Source organism: Adiantum capillus-veneris, chromosome 15, assembly GCF_014529385.1.
Source record: "Adiantum capillus-veneris isolate H3 chromosome 15, ASM1452938v2, whole genome shotgun sequence".
NCBI classification, from domain to species: Eukaryota; Viridiplantae; Streptophyta; class Polypodiopsida; order Polypodiales; family Pteridaceae; genus Adiantum; species Adiantum capillus-veneris.
Window position 1 is genome coordinate 117,320,558 of NC_140945.1, and position 22,154 is coordinate 117,342,711.

At 41.4% G+C, this 22,154-nt stretch overlaps 1 pseudogene; it reads right to left on the reverse strand.

Moving 5' to 3' along the window:
- Positions 1 to 13,574: 13,574 nt before the first annotated feature.
- Positions 13,575 to 14,927, reverse strand: LOC147441344 (uncharacterized; annotated as a pseudogene).
- Positions 14,928 to 22,154: the final 7,227 nt, after the last annotated feature.

Sequence of the window (22,154 nt, forward strand, 5' to 3'; positions counted from 1 at the left end):
TCAAATATGTAACACCAAAAGCGGTCATGCAACCCATGGTGCAAGACATCATCAAGCATCTCACCATTACCTATAAACAAGTGAACAAGAGATTATTCTCCTAAACAAATATATCAAACTTATTGCATACATACCAGCTACATGTTCTAGAGGTGATAAGTTCGCACCAAAGAATTTCTTCATTTCAAACTCTCCATGATTGTAGCCATGTCTTTACAACTTCTATGTCTTTCATAGACCATCAATGATCTCTACTATGGTTGTAGAAGCTGTGTGCAATGTAAATCAGCAAAAATCCCAAAACATGCATTTTAGGAGGAATGACACTGACAACTCGCAAAACATATGGTAGACGCCATTGGATGGACTTTTGGTTCTCCTTTGCCTTGAAGCTTCCAAAGTAGATGCTTGGGGAGTTAGGCCAACGTCCATATCGAATGGAGGTAAGTGATGCCTTTTTAACAACACAAACAACAGCATCAATTTCTTTCTTTAGAGCAGCCTCAACACTTCAAATAAATCTGATATATATTTCTTGAATACATTCAATGATAAGATACACATTGATCGTAGACTAAATCTAGAGAGAGATCAAATCCATATAGATCATATAATCTCAAGAGTATGGACTCTTCTGAGAGACCAGATTCTTTCCATGATGCTTCCTTTTCTTTGTCTGTGCAACACCGTTTAGCTTCACAAAAGCTTATGTCATATCCTCAATGGTCATCTTTGAAGGTGGATATCTAGCTTGTCAGCGATTTTCATTATAGATGTATCAACCCTCTTTTAATCCTATAGCAGGTCGTACTAGATTTTCTTGAGGTTTATCACGCATGCAAAACTCTTGTCCTCCATTCTTGAAGAGGCCTATTTTGCACTGTGCCGGATGTTCTCATGTAACCATCATGATCATAGCATGTATCGTACATAGCTTTGAAAAACCTTGTTGAATGGCACCAAAGATCTTCTCTATGGGATAGTCATACAACACCTCCACACTATTTAGATATAAGATTTCTAACTCATCTATAAAAGTTCCAAAAATGCCCCAAAACTTCACGAGAAACCTTCATAATTTTCTTGCAACTTTGAGGATAAACAAAACTGGCAAGATATCAATGGAACACTTGATTCCTAAATTCAACACCATGACATCTACTACCCCGCAACTCTTTTGGGTTGTCTGTGATATATGCTACCATATACATGTGCTAGTGATGTGTGTGAACACACTAGGACCATCGGGGCATTTTTTCCCTCTTTAGGAGGTTTTTTCCCCCGTGCATTGTATATACACCCATCAGTCTAGGGCTATCTATCTTTCCATTGCACGCTAAGTAACACACTCTCTATTGTGTGCCTTGAGCTTCCTTCGTCTTCTCCAAGCTGTGTACGTTTCTCTGCAATCCTAATTCCAACAATTGGTATCAGAGCAGGTTGCGTCCTCCCGGGCTTAGTCGCCAGCTGCTCCAGCACACGCCTGCTCACTTTCTCCGATTTCAATGAGCTTTGGCAAGCGTTTGCAGGTCGAAAAATACTTTGGGAGCGCTTGAAGAGCTTGATCTGCTCAAATTTTTGATTTGGGCTCATTTCGGCCTCCGTTTCCACTACAGGCAGTACTGCACAGGCTATTTCGTCATTTTGTGCAGAATTTCTGTCAGTGCCGTTTTCTGCATAACAGGTGCCTTATAGTCTTCTACGGTTTCTGCTATATAGCACGTGTTGTTCCCGCTCCATTTCTCCTATTTTCGGGCAGTTTTCACATCAGGTGCAGCATTTACCATGGCTGACAACAACAACCCAGATGTGTTCAAGATGTTTGCTGCTGAGGACAGGTTGGATAGGGACAACTACCCTATGTGGGCTTATATGATGCAACATGTTCTTGTGTCAAAGGGTGTCTGTAACATTGTGCAGGGCATTGATGTACGTCCTGGTTCTGAGGATGTAGGCGATGTTGAGGATGTTGCAGGTCTTGCTGCAATGATTGCAGCTGTTAGAGTTGTTTTGCCTACGGCAGAACAAGCTCGTTGGGATATTAAGGATGCGCGAGCTCATGCATTGATTGCGTTGTCTGTGAAGTGCACCATTGTTCCTCACATCCGTTCAACAAAATCTGCAAAACAGGCTTGGGATATTTTATGCAAGTCGCAATGAGGCTAAAATTGCTTTGCGGCGTAAAGAGCTGGAGTCGAAGATTATGCATGAGGAAGATGATATGGACACTTTCCTTACTAGTGTCAAGGATATCAATGAGCAGCTTATTTTTGCAGGTGAAGTCATTTCAAACAGTTCCCTTGTGCAGACTATTCTTGATGCCTTACCAGATTCTTACCAGACTTTTGCTAGTACTTGGAGACTTATGACCCAAGAAAATCCAGAAGTTGTCAAGTTTGATGCATTGTGCACATTGCTGTTGCAAGAGTCACTTTCCAGAAAAAACACGACTAGACAGCATGCAGTTGAACAGGCTTTTATTGCTTCTCAAAGAAAGGGTGGTAACAGCAATGCAGCCACATCTTATGGTTCAGCTGCGAGTGGTAAAACTTTTGTTCCCAATGCACTGGCAGCACTTCATCTGGCAATTATGGTGATAAGGGCAAAAAGAAGATGCTTCGCCATTATTGTAAAGCCAATGATCACTTGATCAAGTCGTGTCCTAAGTTGAAGGCCAAAGAGGCTAAGAAGAAAGAAGGTGGTTCCACTGCAAATGCTGGTTCCACTACAAATGTAGCCATTGTTGAGTCTTCTGTGAAAGGAGATTGTGTTGCTGATGTTGATGCAGAATGGGCTTTTAGCGCAGAGTGCACTTACAATCCTGTTGTTCATGATGTATGCTTGTCAGTTGCTGCAAATTCACATGTGTGGTATTTTGACAGTGGTGCTACAAAGCACATTACCTCACATCGTGAATTGTTTACCTCTCTCGAGTCTATCCCTCATGGGAATTCAATCACTTGTGCCAACAACGCCTCTTATCCAGTTCAGGGAGTTGGAAAGATTGTGCTCACTACTGCTAATGGCAGTTCCTTCACACTTGTTGATGCACTTTATGTACCTCGGATCAAGAAGAATCTCTTGTTTGTATCCACACTTGCTAGACTTGGACTTGTAGTCAAATTTGTGGATGACAGATGTACAGTTCATGATCTCATTTTTGGTGATGAAATTGTTGCATCTGGCCTTTTGTGCCGTGGGCTGTATAAGCTCACTTTGTATGACAAGTGTGGACAAAATTTTTCAAATGTTGTTGTAGATTCCAGGGCTATTTCAGATGCAAAACTTTGGCATGCACATTTTGGTCATCTGAACTTTGCCAGTTTGCTGCGTTTGCAGAAATCTGATATGGTTGCTTCTTTGCCGCCTCTTGAAGAACCTGTCAAACATGTTTGTGAAGGCTGTATTTTAAGTAAGATGCAGCATTCTAAATTTCCAAAGGATGGTTCAGTTCGGGCCACATGCAAAGGTTGCAGCTTGTGCATAGTGATGTTTGTGGGCCCATGCAAACTCCGTCCTTGGGCAATTACCACTTCGTGACTTTCATTGATGATTACTCTAGGCATACATGGGTATTTCCGCTTAAAGCGAAGTCCGAAGTTTTTATGTGCTTCAAACAATTTCTGGCTATGGCTGAAAATGTCTCGAAATGTACCATGGGCACCCTCCATTCCGATCAAGGGGGGGAGTATATGTCGCATGAATTTAATGCATTTCTGGCTAGTCGGGGGATAAAACACCAATGTACAGTGCCTTATACACAAATGGTGTTGCTAAGAGGAAAAATAGGTCACTGACGGAAATGGCACGATGTATGGTCAAAAGTCAAGCTTTTCCGCATTCTTTTTGGCTTGAGGCCATCATGTGTGCCACTTATGTACTTAATAGGTGTCCTACGAAAGCTTTGCAGTCTATTACTTCATATGAAGCATGGCATGATAGAAAGCCTTCTATTGAGCACATGCGTGTTTTTGGATGTTTGGCATATGCTTTGGTGCCACAAGTGCAGCGCAGAAAATGGGATGATAAGGCTGTCAAATGTATTTTTGTTGGTTATAGTGCTAAAAGCAAAGGTTACAAGTTGTATCATCTGCAAACAAAACGTATTCTGGTTTCACAGGATGTAGTGTTTGTGGAAGATTCTATTCAGCCCTTGTTGTCATGTACTAGAGACAGTAATGTAAGCTCACAGAACATTTATGACACTTTGTTGCCTCTTTTCAGTGGTGGAAATACGAATGTAAGTTCCAATGAGGAAAATGTACAGCCTATGGGGGTTTCTGAAAATGTTACAGATCAGCCTATTACTGATGCAAATGTACATGATGTACTTGATGTACTTGATGAGGAAAGGGCTGAAAATGAGCACGCTAGAGGTATGCCAAAATGGCTGGTGCACACTTTGCGTGACAGTAAATTGGATGCACCTTTGTCTAGTCGTACTCGTTCAGGCTCTCGCCATGCATCTTATGCATCAGATTGTTATGCTTTGGCTGTGTCTAGTTTACATGATGTTGAGGAGCCTCTGTCTTTTGATGAAGCACAAAATTCAAAAAATTGGATGGCTGCCATGCAATCAGAATATGATGCACTTATAGAAAATGACACATGGACTTTATGTGATTTGCCTCCTGGAAAAAAGGCCATTGGTACGAACTGGGTTTACAAGTTGAAACGGAAGCCGGATGGTGAGATTGATCGCCATAAGGCTTGACTTGTTGCAAAGGGTTATGCACATCAAAAAGGCATAGATTATGAAGAGACTTTTGCTCCCACTTGTCGTATGACTACTGTGTGTTTTCTATGTGCATTGTCAGCTCATTTTGGTTGGGATGTACGACACTCATTTGGTCAAACAAGGCTCTCGTAATAGTCCAACAGAAAGCACATTGTATGTAAAGCGTGAGGGTGATGTACTTCTCATTGTGGTTCTTTATGTTGATGATTTGCTGATCACTGGACCAAATGAGAGACATATTGCTGAATTTAAGGCTGATTTGAATGCTACTTTCAAGATGAAAGATTTGGGGTTGTTGCATCATTACTTGGGTATACAGTTTAAGCAGTGTGATAATGGTATTGCCTTGTGTCAGAAAAGTTACATAGAGACATTGCTATGTAAGTTTGGACTTGAGGATTGCAAACCTATTGCCACTCCCATGGAAACAAGTTTGAAGTTGAGTCTACATGATGTTGGCGATCCTGCTGATGTCACTCTTTACCAAACTGTTGTTGGCTGCCTCATTTATGTATGCAACACGAGGCCGGATATTCAGTTTGCAGTCGAGTCACAGGTCAGCAAATTTATGCAAAGCCCAGGGTCTAAGCATTGGTAGGCTGTCAAGAGGATTTTCCGCTACCTTAGTGGCACTTTACATCTTGGCTTGTTTTATCCCAAGGGGGGATCATTGCCGCCAGACTTACATGCTTTTTCGGACTCAGATTGGGCTGGTTGTTTTGACACGCGAGTGTCCACAAGTGGTTTTTGTTTCATGCTTGGCAGTTCATGTATATCATGGTTGAGCAAGAAGCAACCTACTGTGGCCACTTCGAGTTGTGAGGCTGAGTACATGGCAGTCTTCACAGCTACGGTTGAGTGTGTATGGCTCAGACGCCTTATGGCTGATTTGGGTGTTGGACAGGACATTGCCAACACTATCTACAATGACAGTCAGAGCGCATTGGCAGTTGCGAGGAACCCAGTTTTTCATGCTCGCACAAAGTGCATTGAGGTGCATTACCACTATGTTAGGGAGAGGCTCTTAGTAGGAGAGATCAGCTTGGATTATGTGCCAACACAGAACAACCTTGTAGATCTTTTCACAAAGGCATTGTCTCGTGAAAAGCTTGAAGCTTTCCGCAAAGCTTTGGGCTTACTCCCCTTTGTGGACTGATCCTGTCCTCGGGGCATGGAATTTCCCTTTACTCATGTGCCAACTCTCGTTCACCGCATCACTCCAGGGGGGGATTTGTTACCATATACATGTGGTAGTGATGTGTGTGAACACACTAGGACCTCCGGGGCATTTTTTCCCTCTTTAGGAGGTTTTTTCCCCCGTGCATTGTATATACACCCATCACTCTAGGGCTATCTATCTTTCCATTGCACACTAAGTAATACACTCTCTATTGTGTGCCTTGAGCTTCCTTCGTCTTCTCCAAGCTGTGTGCGTTTCTCTGCAACCTTAATCCCAACAGTGTGTGTAATTTACTTCTCTCTCTCTCTCTCTCTCTCTCTCTCTCTCTCTCTCTCTCTCTCTCTCTCTCTCAAGCACGCGTGCGCGCGCACACACACACACACACAAAGATAGCAATTGAAATAATTGAGGTGATGTGTGCGTGTTTGTACGTGTGTCTGAAATATCCAAATTCAATTGCTTAATGCACAGGCATTTAGAAACTATATGCAAGATGAAGAGTTTATCCACTGCTTTCAAGAAAAGTATATGAAAGTAAACAATGAATTAGATGAGTGTGATGACCATATCACAAACCTGGTACAATTCCAATTCACGTATTTTTTTCACTCTAAAGCTTTTTTTAATGTCAATTAATATTGCACTCTCTTCTTGAATAATTTGTGAAGGCAAAAATCAATGGAAGGGCACAAATTATATGTGGTGCAAGCCAAGAACAAAAGAGCAAAAGCACACGAAAGCGCAAGGTACTATTCAAACATGTTTCACATGGAATATTTATTTAATGAAATACTTACCCTACTTAATTTTAATGTTATTAAAAAGCCATGTTTTCCCACTTCTATAGGCTTCTTCTGATATTGAAGAGCTACTAAAGGAGAAAGATCAAGCTTCAAAGTTTTTGAAGCTTAAAAAGAAAAAGGTATTTTTCTTCACAACAATAAGATTCTTAAAGAGTGGACTTTAAATGTTTTAGGAGCACAAATCTGATGGGGGATGTTCAATGATTCAAAATCAATGTGTGTTGGAATCTCAGGTTGTAATAAAAGCTAATAACATTGCCTTAGTTATGTTTACAAAAATAATATGTGACTCTTTTGAAACCATGATTTTGTTATGACAATTGTGTAGACGTTCAATTTCTCCAGTGATGACAAAGAAACCATATTAATGAAGTGGCACTTGATCAAGCCAACATATTTTGCTATGCATAAATCGAATAGTTTCCTCAAGAAGAGAGCAAGAGGATGCTAATACTTCCACTATGTGTGAAGATCTAGTTACATGGATTTTGTTAGAAGGCCTAATAATTTTTTATTCTAAAAAAGTTGGCTCTTTATCCATGAAGGATATCATTATAACAAATGACAAGTTGTTTTATAATCCAGTCGCATGATTTAAGAATTGTGGCAGATTCACACGTTATGGAAGCTTGCTAAATTTCATTTGTTGTACTCATAGCTATCTTTATGAATTAAGCCTACTTTAGTCTCCTAATGTTGAAGCAAACTCTCCTAAATTTTTTGCTTATGGAAAATTTTCTAGATGAATTACTAGTTTGTGTTTACATGTTCCTTAATGAATTACTAGGTGAACTACTAGGTAGTTTATAGAAAAGTTGCTAGATGACTTATTACTTTGTTTATAAGAAAGTTGCTAGATGAATTACTAGTTTGCAAGCAATCGTTCTTGTATATTACTAGATGACTTGCTAGGTCGTGAACAAAAATTGCTAGTTGACTTACTAGTTTGAAACATCGATATGTAAGGTCAAACTAGTAACTGAGTCAACTCCTACATTGAACTAGGAGTTTTCTGACCATATTGAGACTTAAATTGCCATATGGTTATTCAACTCTCCATACAGTAACAAAATTACTATATGTAGCATCTAGGAGTTGTCTCTTTTTTACTAGTTTGCACTCTTACTAGGTCTGTGTATTGGAACTAGTGAATCATCTAGCAATCAACAATATGGTAAGCTTTCCAAAGCCCCTTGTGACACTTTCGTTGCTTGTGATGTTACAGGGAAAGTTCGCTTCAAGGCGAAAGCTTACCTTGATTAGGAAGATCTCGAATTCCCTCTTCACGAGGGCGAGAGGCAAGCTACAGAATGCATGATAAGGCAATGAACTACGAAAACATTTCCTCTATCTTCAACAAGGGGAGGCAAAAAATGTTGCACCCATAGTTGACAGCAAGCCTTTCATGAGCCTCCAGCTGGGGTTTGCAGCTCATGCAAAAGCTGATAAGACGAGTCTCCTTCAATCATTACCGTCTGTGCTGCTGTTGTGTGTGCACTGTGTAGGTTGCAAATGTTTGCACGGTAGCAAGTGCAACCCCCGGATATGGAGCAAATCAGTTGCTTGCTCAGGATGCTTACACATTGGAAGTGGAGAACTTCGGTTTTTAACGCTTGAGCAATAGTGTTGCGCACTCTCAAGAAATTGCTTACACAGCAGCTCGTGGACATTGCTCGCAAAATCCAAGTCAGCTGCCAAATCATGCCCAACAGCCAGCCACAGCAATCCAAGGATGGGCACGCAACGGGAGGGCCAATCATTGGCGAGTATTTCTTTTCCGCTTATCATCACGGGCTTTTGCATCCTCTTCATGGTTTGAAAAGGTGAGCTCGTCCCTCTTTGTTTTGCATCCTGCAAGAAGCTCTACCTCGTTCTTCATCATCTCCAGTCCTAGTTACAGTCCAGCATTTTATCTGCTCTTGCTTCAACGCTTTCAGCTAAGAAGCAATCGTTCACAAATTTTAAAGCTATTGTTCTATTGGTTTAAAGCCGCTTGTCTCTTTCTTTGCCTAATTCGTGTCTATTTTTAGACAGCTTAAATGATTGTTTGTAAGGTTTGCTAAGAATCTTAGCTTTAGCAATTATTCGATGCATGAGAGATGAGATTATAGACTTGAAGTTCCGTGTGCATGGTTATGATTTGATTTTGTTGCATGATTAAGCTTTTTCAACATGCCGGGTGCGATTTGGCTAGTATACATTGACGGATGTAGAATAGTTGAGCTTTTGCATGATGCTTTCTACCATGCCTTGATAAAACTAACTGGCTATTTCATTTTATTGTCAAGATATCTTATCATGTGATTCCAAGTTTCTGGAGATTAGGCATTTCTCACTTGGCCAATTTGTTAGTGTCAAGAAATCTATTTCGTTAGTTTCTGGAGTTTAGACTTGGTTGGTTCCTAGAAGTTGAAAATGGTTCGTTGTGTACCTCTTGCATCAGGAAATGCATGATGCTTTTTTGGTTGCTTGATTTACTCTATGTCAATGGATTATCATTAGCTAAGGTAATACATGTTTCTTTTTACCTTGGGTTGAGCCACGGCCAGTTGAGTAATATTAGTGTTGAAAATACTTTTCACCGGTGTTATACTATTTTTTTAGGGAAATGGACTCACAAAGCCCAACTAGTTACTCACAAGTGATTCGGGACTCTGATTTCACTCCCCTATTTCCCCAATGTTCTCAAAGCCCATGCCCTCCTTCGCTTGGTCAACGAGGCTTTCCTATCTCCCCTTTTGGACACTCTCCATTTCGCTTCATGCCATTTCATCCGCCTATACGACCAGCGACTCAACACATTGCGAAATGGAGTCCTATTTTGTCTCTTCCATAGGCTGCCACGCAAATAACAACAACAGAGGGAGATACCAGCAAGGGCGTAAATGGGGACGAAGGTAGGCTACCCAAATTTCCAGCCAAGCGAAGGATTGAAATTGTCGCAAGCAAAGTTGGAACAATGACAAACACTACAATCTGTGGAGGGAAAGGAAGAAAGAAGAATCAGGCAACCATGGTTGGTCAAGATGAGGGCAGCAAACACAAGAAGAGGAGCCACCCGTTGTTGAAGGTGAACCCGTGCTTGATGTGTCCAAAGGGTCTTTGACTTGGATGTACTCTTTGGATACCAACACTTGGTTGACTCTCTTCGGCTTCTTCTAGAAGCTTTTTACGTAGCTTGCATTGCTTTTTCATGAATGTGAGAAAGATGGCCGAGCATGCAAAAAAAAATGGGGGCGCGTGTACGATGCATATAAGAAAGACAAAGCTCACAATTTTATATCGGGCAACAATCATAGGATAACCTGTGAGTGATTGGTACGATATAGTGGATGAGTACATGCATAGCAGAGCGAATGTGGATAGCAATTCACATGCTTCGATGCTTGGCGACTCCAACAACATTGATATGCATGAGTCAATGAGTCCCTCACAGGTGCAGAAAACAAAAGCTAGAGGAGAAGGTGCATCATCTGTCACAAAAGAAAGAGTGACAGGTCCTATTTGAGACCAGTGCCATCAAAAGCATAAAAAATTTAAGGATTCTATGAATGGAGGTGCAGAGAGCCCTGAAAAATACTCAAAATAACACAATACAAATCGTAAAACAACAAATTTGCATACCTGGCAAATCCCATAGCACATAATCAAGACTACACGCGATCACACACACACACACAGAACATTGGGTGCAATCATCTCCCCATTCCTAGAGTGAGGTGGATTTCTCTAGGCATGTTTTATATTTATTGATAAAAAGGGTCAGATCATAAACGAAGCTATTTACATTCCACTTGGGGATAAGGAACTTTATTGAACTAACTACAAAGCCTATGTATCATTGGATTATTCAATGATGCTATCATCCACTTGCCCACAAGTCAACTGCCTTGACCTGCTATATCACACACACATGACCATAAACATTAGTCTCAACCTTCTCATCATCCATTGCATAACATACCTCGGGGTTACAAAACCAACTGACCTCAATTGTACATAACAATTGCTAAAAAGAAAATGTGGTGGGCCAAATCTCAAGGGTCACTTAGTAATTATGTGACTATCACGTGAGTGCAACAGAAGGGATTATTAAATTTTATTTTTCCTTACATTTTCACATACAGAAAGGTATCATGAAATGGAATTGAAAAACAATTTATAGACATTAGGAAAAATATGAACCCCAAAAGGGCCCTTTAGCTTAAGGGGTTATTAAGATGGACCAATAGGAAGAGGGTGGTGGCCACAGCTATACCCTCTCAAAAAATAGGGTAGTAGGGAGCATGGGGGCGTATTTGTTCCCCTCATTATAGCTTTGTCCCCTAGAAAGAGAGAGAAGGGGGAAAAGGGGGGGGGGGGGGGAAGGGGGTTCCCTCCATTTTCATGGGCGCCCATAAAGTAAATCTAAAATTTCAATTTTTTTTGAAAATCTCTCACTCTCCAAAAGCTCTCCTAACCAAATGCATGGTCAAAAAACTATTTTCTTTGACCAAAATCTGCATTTCTCAGTAGTATCCTCTATTCTACCTCTTCTCTCTTCTCTTTCTCCTTCTGTCTCCAAGCTTTCCATAGCTATAGCACATGAGGAAGCTTTCCATAGCTGTACCACTTGTCTCCCCCTTTCATCCACACTATCCCTTTGAACTACTTCTTCTCCCCTTGCTCCCCATTAGCCACTTCTCCCCCTCCCGCCAAGCTTTCAATAGCTGCATCTCACGAATGGAAGCTTTCCATAGTTGTACGACATGTCTCTTCCTTTCATCCACACCATCCATTTGAACTACTTCTTCTCCCCTTTGTTTCCCATTCAACCATTCCTTCTCATTTCATCCTGAAGCAACAGGCCTCTGTCTCTAACACCACAACTCTTCTTCTTCTGGTGCTACCATGTCAACCCCCTCCACTTCAAGGAAGCCAAAGGATGAGATAGAGGCAGTTTGCTTGCATAAAACTAGGGATTCTAATGGGAAATGTGTGGCATAGGTTTTTTCTAAAGGATCTTGGATCTTCATGCAACCTGCAGCTATCGGGCCTCATCGAGTTCAAAACCATGGCAACCTTGACGAACATTGGAAGGGGAAACTTCTTGGTTTCAAAAACCATAGAGTCAATGGCACAGTGACCATTGTTCAACACGTGTACTCTTGGCATTCCATGTGCTTGAGGAATGGAAACTCAAGAGATTTCCCAATACATTGTAAGTCGTAAGACATTGTTGGTGGTTGTAAATGCTTGTTATTTGTTTTTTATTTAATAGTTTTTGGTGTTGTCATAGATATATTCCCATCCGACCTTGTTGAGGAACAACCAATCAAGAGTCTCACAGAAACCTTCAACGCTCTTCATGCGGACATTGGTGTTATGATGCTTCCCAACTTGCCACCTTCGATTCTGTTGCAACGCAGAATCTTCTTCTACTCACACATGTATGTAGTGCCAGCCTTGAAGGATGGATATGGTAAGACCATTGCTGTTGACAAACCTTCATTACTGAGTCCGGAATGGCCACAAACCCAATGCGTGGTCACTTTTCTCAATGAAGGAGAAGATGCTTTTCCATATTTGCTCTTCATTAAAATTTGGGAAGGCTTTCAGATGAGTAGGGCTTAGTTGGTGCTGCCCCGTGCATGTTTTTCTACACCTGTTCAAGACATTTCCATTCTGTGTCACACCTACTATATTTTGTAGTAAGAATGTCATGTATGAAGCACTAAAAGTGGTATTTGGAGATAATTGGGGAATGGTTGAGGGAGTGCACCAAGGAGATAAATACAAGTGTAAGGTGGGCGCTTCAAGTATAGGGATACAATATTTGAAAGTGCGTACTACTTTGTACTTACGTTTTCACTATGAGCATTGGATATGTAAGAGTGGAAAGTGGACACCCTTACAATCTAGTGTTGCTAATATTGTGACATTTGACATGCCCGTTACTTTGTCAAATGGTGTTTCTAAGATTGTGCAAGTCAGTGAACATTGGACACTCACTAACATACGGGAACACTTGATTATCTTGGGCTACGAAGAAATCATGTCGTTGCCACACAAGCCAAAGTTGTTGCCACCCAAACTCCTATCCGCCCCGATTCGCCTAGTTCGCAGAGCCCCCGCAAGGTTGATGAGAGCAAATCCTCTATCAACCTTGAAGCCACACCAACAATGGATGATGAGGATAAGCAATAAAAGATAATACTAAGCATCTTCTACATTGGTAATTCAACCTTTCTTCTTTGCTTTTGGTTAATTACAATTTTGCAGAATGTTTTGGACATGGACCTTTGGGCTAGCCGAAAGGGGGGAGAGCGCACGGTGTTTGGGCCTCAAGCAGCCCTAGCACACTACATCAGCAAACTACCAATGCAAGATGTGTGCATCATACACAAGGATTTCTCCCCCAATGGCCATTTTGTTTGTGGGTGCTTAAGGCCACAAGTAAACTCCTATGTTTAGCCACCATCCCTCAAACATCCCATGTAATTACTCTTGTGAAAAAATCACTTGCAATTGCCACTTTTGGCACTGGCTTCCGTGGCAAGGTCATGACACACATAGCTCTTTGTCAAGCCTTGGGGGTTGACAGTGCCCAAGCTACAGCTGCTTCTATACTTACATCCATTCTACCTTATGCTATAGAACATTGTAGAGAGGTTGCAAAGCGCCTCTTGTCAAAAGATCGTTAAGCTAGATGTACAAGCGTTTAAATGAAAATTATCTCTCTTCTCCATGATCTTTTGCAAAGTTCAATTTATTGTTTTGTTCATGTTCAGTGACAAGGCAAACTATTTTTCCAAAGTGAATTGATTCCAATACAAAAGTTAGTTACAAAAAAAGGTTTAAACATCAGAGGGTATCAGTCCTGCCTTAGGCGACGTGCAAGTTGCATGTCCTTGGCCATGATTGTTACACGCTTGGCATGGACATCACATAAGAATGTGTCTTCAAAGAGACAGACCAAATAAGCCTCTGCAGCCTCCTGAATTGATTCGAGGGCATTTGCAGACATCTGAAGCTCTGTGATGTAGCTTTATAGCACTTCTTTACATATCCATGCAAAAGGTGCTTTCCTAATAAGCAGGTCTGCTGTCTTCTGGTAATGTCGAATTTCAGCAAATGCTCGACCAAATCGTCATGTTTTTTGAGGTCAGCGTTGTGGGGGCCTTTGAGCTCCTTATGGCTTTGCTCTTTGCAGCTTCCTGTAGAATTTTGACTTTCAATGAGGCTTGGGAGGTGGCTGGAGGGCATCTTCATTTGGATCATAATCGTCATCTTCACTGCTACGCTCATCATTGTTGGGTTGATCAGAAGGCATGGCACCCATTCCTTTGGGTAGTGACTTGCCGGTCACAGTGTGGTGACCCGGGCCAGATGGCATCGGGCCCATTTGGCCTGGCAATGTCTTCCCGCCCAGCCTATGGTTCACTGGGATGTCCTCCCCTTCCCAAAGCGGACGTTCATCGAATGTGTTTTTCCTGTTCAATCTGGGCCAGCTAGCTCTTCAAATGGTCGATTTGCACGCATCTTCTGCTTTCTGCGTGCCTCAATGGTCTTTGGATTCTTCTTTGCAGTTTGTTCTGTCCTTGCCATTATGAAAGTGCGCTTGGGGGCCTTCGTAGATCTTGTGGTGTTCGATGAGGGAAGGAGTGTTATGTGTTTGAGAATGGGGGGTTTTTTACCTCTTTATATAGGGTGGCCATATAAGGGCGGGTTCACATGGTGGAAAAGAGCCGTTAAAAGCACGAGAAAATAATCTTTTGAATTTAAAACCACATGAAATTGGAGAACTATTCAAACACATAGAGAAAAATGTACACTTTTTTAAATTGCATACTAAATCAATCAATGCAAATGCTTGATCCAGAAAAAGAGAGCATCCAAATGTAGTAGATTTTCCATTTTCTTGAGATTCTAAATACAACTACTACCACCAAACTTTTCCAATCCTAGTCCTTGATGCTTGCCACACTGCATGCCGTGCTGGACCTTGTGAGGATCTCCAGCATTTTGAGGAATGAACATGGGCCAGTCGACGGGTTTCTTTTGCCAAGCGCAATGACCTTGCACGTTCAATCGACAATTTGCGTCCAAAGGTGGTGCGATAAAACCAATTGAACATTTCCTGGAGATAGCATGAGCACACTAAACCTCCTCCATGTCTTGTATTCTTGAAGTAGACACCCCTAGCACGATAGTGTGACTTCTCCATACCTTGCTTGCTCCAAAGATCCAATGAACCATACATGTTCATAAAATATGCACCATGGGCATAGAGGATGTGCTGCCCAAAAAGCCACAACATATCGATGATCAAAACTAAAGCATAATACAAACCAAGTCGGAATGGCAAGCACTCACCATATAGTGTGTAATGTTCGATTCACCCCATGCAATCATGACTGCCTTAGTGAACTCCACCACCAAATTTTGGAATTCTTGTCGTTGCTCACTGGTTGTGCTTGCAAGTTGTAGTATCTTCATCATCTTGTCAAATACCACCCAAACATGTTTTCGGCTAAGCACAACACTTGCATTGCTATCATTTTCCGTTGTATACTTGCAGAGATCCTTCCACAACTCCCATCCACCTTCAGATGTTGATGCTCCGACAGCAGCACCCCTTTCCTTGGACTGAACCCTCTTCAAAAAATGCCTTGCCTTGTTGGGCCACTTCCTGAGCGCTTGCATTGTTCTTCTGTGCAACAATGGAGGTGTTGGTCCCATGACAACCTATTGAATTTAAAAGCCCTTCCACTTTTGAGATAGCGTCAAACAACCTCTCTACAAGCTTCATTGTAAAGGCATAATCAATATGAAGCTTTAATAAACAATCAAAGATGCACATCAAAGCATGAAGTGTGCAAAAATGCACATTTTTGAGAGGGAAGTTAATTATAGGGTTCCATTCACTATCTTTTGTGGCACGATTGGGCTCCTCTAGCATAGGACATCGTAGAACCAAATGCTCGCACACACGTGTAAATTGTGAATTTTCATCTTCCTCTGTTTCGTTGACCATTGCGATCTTGCGTACATTCCCCTTATAGCCCTTAATGAAAAATGGACAAGGATACAGAGTTCCTGCCCCTTGTTTGCACCCTAGAATGCACTTGATTGTTTTCAAATTGCCACCTAAGTGCCAGTCAACTTCAAACTCCCCTATGCCATCTACTTAGAGTTTTTCCCCAGCTAGCTGTGTCTTAATGACATCTGTTATCCACGGAATGTGTCCAAAAATCCAAGCAAGCACTCCATGGGTCTCCTTGGGAACCTCAATAGCACCAAGCCACAAATTTCTTTCTCCAACTGCACACTGAAATATGGCGCACAACCCTCATTCATAGTTGTACTTTTTGCATGAAATAGTGCCTCATTCATGAGAGTAATACTTATCCTTTCTAATCTTCATTTCTTCACAATCTGACACTCGTCTAGCTTGAGCACAAACACCAACTTTGAGCCTAGCACTGAAAAATGTCCAAGCTAACATAAGGAAGACCATAATTGAAAAAAAAAGATTGCATTATTGTAGCTTCACCATTAGGTGGTACACCATAAAAATGTATCATTGCCATTTGAAGGCTTTTCAAATCAACAAAAATATTATTTGACATTGAGTAAGGAAATCCCTTGTCCACCCTGTCTGCACTTATGCTTGCATTGATATGTTTCTTAACTCCTTTGAACTCCTTGGTAAAGATAGATGAAGGCATTATCTCCTCTATGTGCAAATAGCCTCCTATTCAAAAGTACATGTCTTCGTTCGAGGCCTTCTTAGCAAGATTGACCTTGAATGGTATAGAAAAACATTCTCAGTAATTCCTCTCTCCCTTAAAGCATCCTTAAGGAGACCATATGAGCCAATGTATCACTTAGTACTAATTCCAACTTCATCACAAGCCTTTTGTACATCAACATTGCTCACAAGATTTGAAAACTTTCGCATCACCTCCTTTGTGACTGCATTGTTTTAATATTTTGCATTTGGTGCTCGTAAAAGGACTACGACATCCAATTTCACAGCTCTTGGATGAAATTCCTACAAGAATGAACAAAAACATTATTACAAAATTCCTACAAGAATGGACAAAAACATTACCACAAAAACACAGATTGGAGTGTAGCAAAATGTACCTTGTAGCTGTAACCCTTCTTTTTATAGCACCACCTTTAGGGGCTAAAGTCTCTAGGGCATTGAAGCTCCTACAGCACGGCATTGCTGTGCAATTTGCAAGTAATGATGCTTTGAGGGTGCAAAGTCCTTTGGAAGCCGAACGTGTAGAGAAACCTTTCCGAACTTGATAATCTTGTTGTGGATGAGAGGTTTGTAATGTTGCCTAACTCCATGGCAAGGGGAATGAAGCTGGCCTCAAAAAAGAGTGAAGAGCTGCAGTAGAGGCACGGAGTGAAGAGCTATGGGATGGAGAGCTTCAGGAGAGCTACGGAGTAGAGAGGCAAGCTATGGAGTGGAGTGCTGTAGAAGAGTTATGGAGTGGAGAGGAGGGCCATGGAGTGGAGATCCATGGGGGGGAGAGTTGTAGCAAAACTATGGAGTGGACCTGCAACAAAGAGAGGGAAGGAAGAAGCTATGGAGTGGAGATCCATGGGGGGAGAGCTGCAGAAAATCTATGGAGTGGATCTGCAAACAACAAAGAGAGGGAAGGAGGAATCTATGGAGTAGAGAGCCATGGGGGGGAGAGTTGCAGCAAAGCTATGGAGTGGACCTGCAACAAAGAGAGGGAAGGAGGAAGTGTGTGTGTTGAAAAGTAAGAGAGAGAAGAGGGAGGGAGAGGAGTGAGAGGGGGAAGGAGGTAGAGTGTGTACTGAAAAGTAGGAGAGAGATAGAGAGGAGTAAGAGAGAGAGAGAGGAGTGATTTTGAAGGGAAATAAAAAAAGGTGGGAAGTTTCATATTTTGCAGGTCTAGCTGTGAGATTTTGAGAGAGAAAACTAATTTTTGAGTGTGTATATATAGATTGGGGAGAAGTTTTTAGTAAAAGGGAGGTTTTCTTGAATTTTTTTGAAAAAAGTGTTTTCTTGGGCTGAGGCTATGGACGCCCTTGATGATGTGACAAAAGAGAGAGGGGGAGGGTATTTATTGTCATAAGGACCACCACTCTTTTGGGTAGAGAGAGAATGTACCTATCCTCCCTCCTTATCCTCTATTTCAACGTACAAAAAGTCTATGACAACCTAAAAAAAAGCCTATGAGAATACTCTCATTCAATGACCTTGTCTCCTAAACCATGCACATTTTCAGTCTTAATCCCTTAAAATTAGGGATCTTTACAAGGCCCTTTAAAAATGGTCCTTGAATGCACGCGATATACATAATTTATACATAGTGATCCCCCCGAGGGCCAGTTCCACGTTTAAAAGATCATAGAGAGTCATGCCTCACTAAGCGTAGAGACTCTAATTCACATGAATGTAACAATAATCAATTCCATAACAATTTGTATAATGGTGAGACTTTCCTTTTCAAGCGTAGGAGCTCTAACATACGTTTGAATCAATTCCATAAAAAGCACCCAATGTACCAATCCATTCCATTCATTGTCAACTAAACCATTCCACCAAATTTCAACGTTATGAAATACCTAAGGGTGCCTTGTCAAGCCTAAGTGCGTTACTGTCATTGTGGTATGTAGAAATTAAGTGCTAGTACATGGGACTTAAAGTGGCTGCTATAGAAGGCATTGACATTCTAGTAGTAAGATCATGATAAATAATAGATTTTGAAATTAATAATTCTTCATCATCTTTGAGTAATGGTGGATCTTCAAAAACAGGTGCAATAGGTTTTTGCAACAAACTAACATGGAAGGAGTTGTGTATGCACTAGTGATCTGGAATGTCAAGCATGTATGCATTGGGGTTAATGATTTTGATGATCTTGAAGGGGCCATAAAATCTAGGTGCTAACTTACCTTGGGTTGCTTTTGAATTTTCTTCAAATGACACTTTTCAATAGGCAATCAAACATAATCATTTAAAGCGAACTCAACAAACTTACGCTTTTTGTTTGCTTGTGCGGTGTAGCATGCTTGAGCTTTTTGGATAGTTGTGGTGACTTCTTGCAAAATACGAACATGAGTGTGTGCAAGGGTGTTGGCCGTAGGAACATTATTAGTGATGGTGGCCATAGGGACAGGCAACTACCGTAAACAATCTCAAAGGGAGATTTGTTCGTGGCAGAGTGCAAAGTGTTGTTGTAAGAAAAGTAGAGGAGAGGAAGGTGTTGGTCCCAATTTGCTGTATTGTCTATTGTGTAGGCCTTGAGGAGGTCAAGGATAGTACTATTGGTAGCTTCAGTCTAGCCATTACTTGCAAGGTGGAAAGCAAACATAAAGTCCATTTTGGAGCTTGGGTTAGTAGGGTGTGTTTTCCCTAGTCCCTCATCCCATTCCATTTTCTGAAATCCATGGCATTATGGTTGAGGTTATTTATGTTCTTGGGATTGCACAGAGTTTGATCTCAGTGACATGTTTGAGACACTATGGATGTCAAGTACTGCTTCGAGAGCGGTCATTCCACTTGCAGTTGGGTTGCCTAGTTATTGCTCGAGGAGCTAGGTCTTTTGTGGTTTACCCACTGCATATTTCTGATGTACGAGACGGTAGAGTCTCATTTACTACATTGATGTGTGATGAGTGAGAGACAAGGCAAGTCTCATTCGCGAGTGAGCTCCAGTATGCTCCAGAGACAGAGCATTTAGTTGTGCAGGACATGTTAGTAGACTCTACAGCAGTAGAGGTGGAGCGGGTTTGCTCCACTGAGTCACAATAGGAGTTATCTCATTTTATGCAGAGAGAGGTAGAGCCAGTCTACTCCCTAGAGTCATATGCAGAGATGACGGATATGCAGTTTTTTGATATGCTTATGCTAGATGTTGATGATGATTTGCTAGGACACAGGGTACCACCTATGGACGACAGGGACATGCATGTTCTAGTATCAGATAAGACACACCCATATGTGATGAGTGTTCCTGATAATGCAGTGTATGCATATAGTGTTGAGGAAGCCGACAGAGCCAGGATTTCACAGATGTCATCATCATTCGGGTGTCTCATGTACGATCGATTAGGGAGCATCTGCAGTAGGTATAGCCAGTCTAGTGATGATTGATGGCAGCATGACAATTCATGGAGCATTATAGGCCATACAGAGATGTCTACAGGGTTTGCATGCAGGCACTAGCGTTGATTTTCATGCTCCGCCTAGAGCCGATGCGACTGCATGTAGATCGAGCGAGTGAGCCAGTGTGCATGGGTTGAGAGAGTCTCTCACCTATCATCTTGTATATACTAGTAGATAGCTAGTAGGGTCCACTTATCAGCACAGTCGCCTTTAAGTGGGAGTATGTTGGGGTAAATAAGATGTGCCTCACCCCAGGCCGCCCACTAACACTGACCACTCACACTAACCCTCATCTTATTCCTATGTACATATAGAGAATAAGGGGCTAGAGGGTATTGCCTCTGAGAGCTCCACCACATATTGTCTCCCTTGCACCTCACCCTCTCATGCTTGCACTCACCTCTCTCGCACGCACGCTTCGTACACTACACACGTACTCTACAGTGCTCATGGCAAGAAAGAGAGCAGAGAGAGATCTTTGTTTTGGCAAAATAGGTTGCTTTCTCTTGTGAGGGGACGGGTTGTAGGAGCACTAAAGTAGGATGGCAAAAAGAGGGGCAAGCTATCAAATTTTTAAAATGTGCCATCAAGTTGAATGCCATGTAAGCGTTAAAAACGCTTGCAAAAAAAATTAATTGCTCAATTGGTTTTTAGGTGATGTGTAGAAAATGACAAATTAACCAGCTTGCAATTTATCCACAGGGCCCATGTGCCGAGAAGACTCCCCTATTACAAAAAAGACCAAAAACTAAGGCCAACCTTTTCATGCATGGAGGGCCTACACTAGGCTTGAAAATAGAAGGCACTCTTGATTTTCATTGGGAAGGCCAATACAAGAGTCCATTCAAACTGTACGGGATTGCCGCCTACAATCAAGCCTCTTCTAGTGCACCGTTTTTCACACAAATCTTGGTTTTTTTCAAGTATTAAGTCATTCACACCTCATAAACAAGAAGCACCATCCGAAGAAAATCCAACCATCTTCTCCCCATCTTTTCCAACAGAGCCATTGGTTGATCAAATTTCGTTTGTGCTTTTCCATCATCCAACGGTAGTAGTGCCATAAATTTTCATACGCATGAGCCTTTAACACCATCTTCTAAATAGAAATATAGACAATTGTGTGTTTCTCTAACATTAAATCAATACTATCATCAACCAAAATGGAAAAGAAAGGGGTTTTTTTTTTTTTGCAAACATCCCAATATGTGAGAGGTTATGTTAAAATGACAAAACCCATTACATCAGCACCATGCTCAATCTGAGCCATGGCCACATATATTCGATTGAAGACTAACAATCAACCCTCAAAATGGCATGGACCTAACACTGAGAATTATCCACTTTCATTTGTTAGAGGTTCAGTTTTTTCCAATCCCCTGGATAATAACCTTGCTAGCTTGGATTATCTCTGCATAGCTAGCTCTCAAGAGATCCTGGGCAAACACACGGCCATTCCTGGCCTTCCAAACATGGTGACAATAGCAGAAGCTAACCATGGAGCAAATCATTCTTGGAGAACGGAATCTTCCAAGTCCTTTGGATCATTTTTCATACTTTCCTTGCCAGCCTCTAACTCTTGAACATTCCAAGAATAAGTGGGGCACATTCTCCTTAGCACTTTTTTTTACCCGAATATCTATCAGGGCCGACAGCTCAAGCTAATACCTTGACGCTTAAATAATAAAGGGCTTTTGGAGATAGAGTGTATCATTTCCTAATTCTTTTGCCGCTTTGATGAACTCCACACCCAAGGTCTTATTTGTGTATGCCGAATACTCATCATTTATAGGCATATTAGGAGTACCCATGTATCACATACATTCAGATTGCTTATAATTAGAATTCAAGGACATGTCTTGCACCACAATGGATGCTTTTTTGCATTTAGTATAAGCTCAACATGCTTTTGAATAAGTATAACATATTTATGTGCTCTAAGCTTCCACCATTGAGCAACAAGATTATGTGGTTTTGCTTTGGCATGCCTGTTGAAACCTCTTGAACAAAGGGGCTCCTAAAGCCATACTCTGAGGTTACAACTTGTACTTAGATAGATCTATTGTGATATGCAACTATTTTTACCAATCTCTTGGTTGATTCTCTTAAGTGAAATTTCAAAGCCCTGGTGTTACCTGCCCTTTTTGGCCTTGGCTAAAATTTTTACCTTGTGGAGCAAAAATTCTGATTAAAGAACGAGATAGGAACCACTCATGAGAAATTTTTGAGCATGCAAAGGTAGTGATGCGAATTCCACCATGGTGAAGATCTAAACTATATTCATGAAGCATAAAG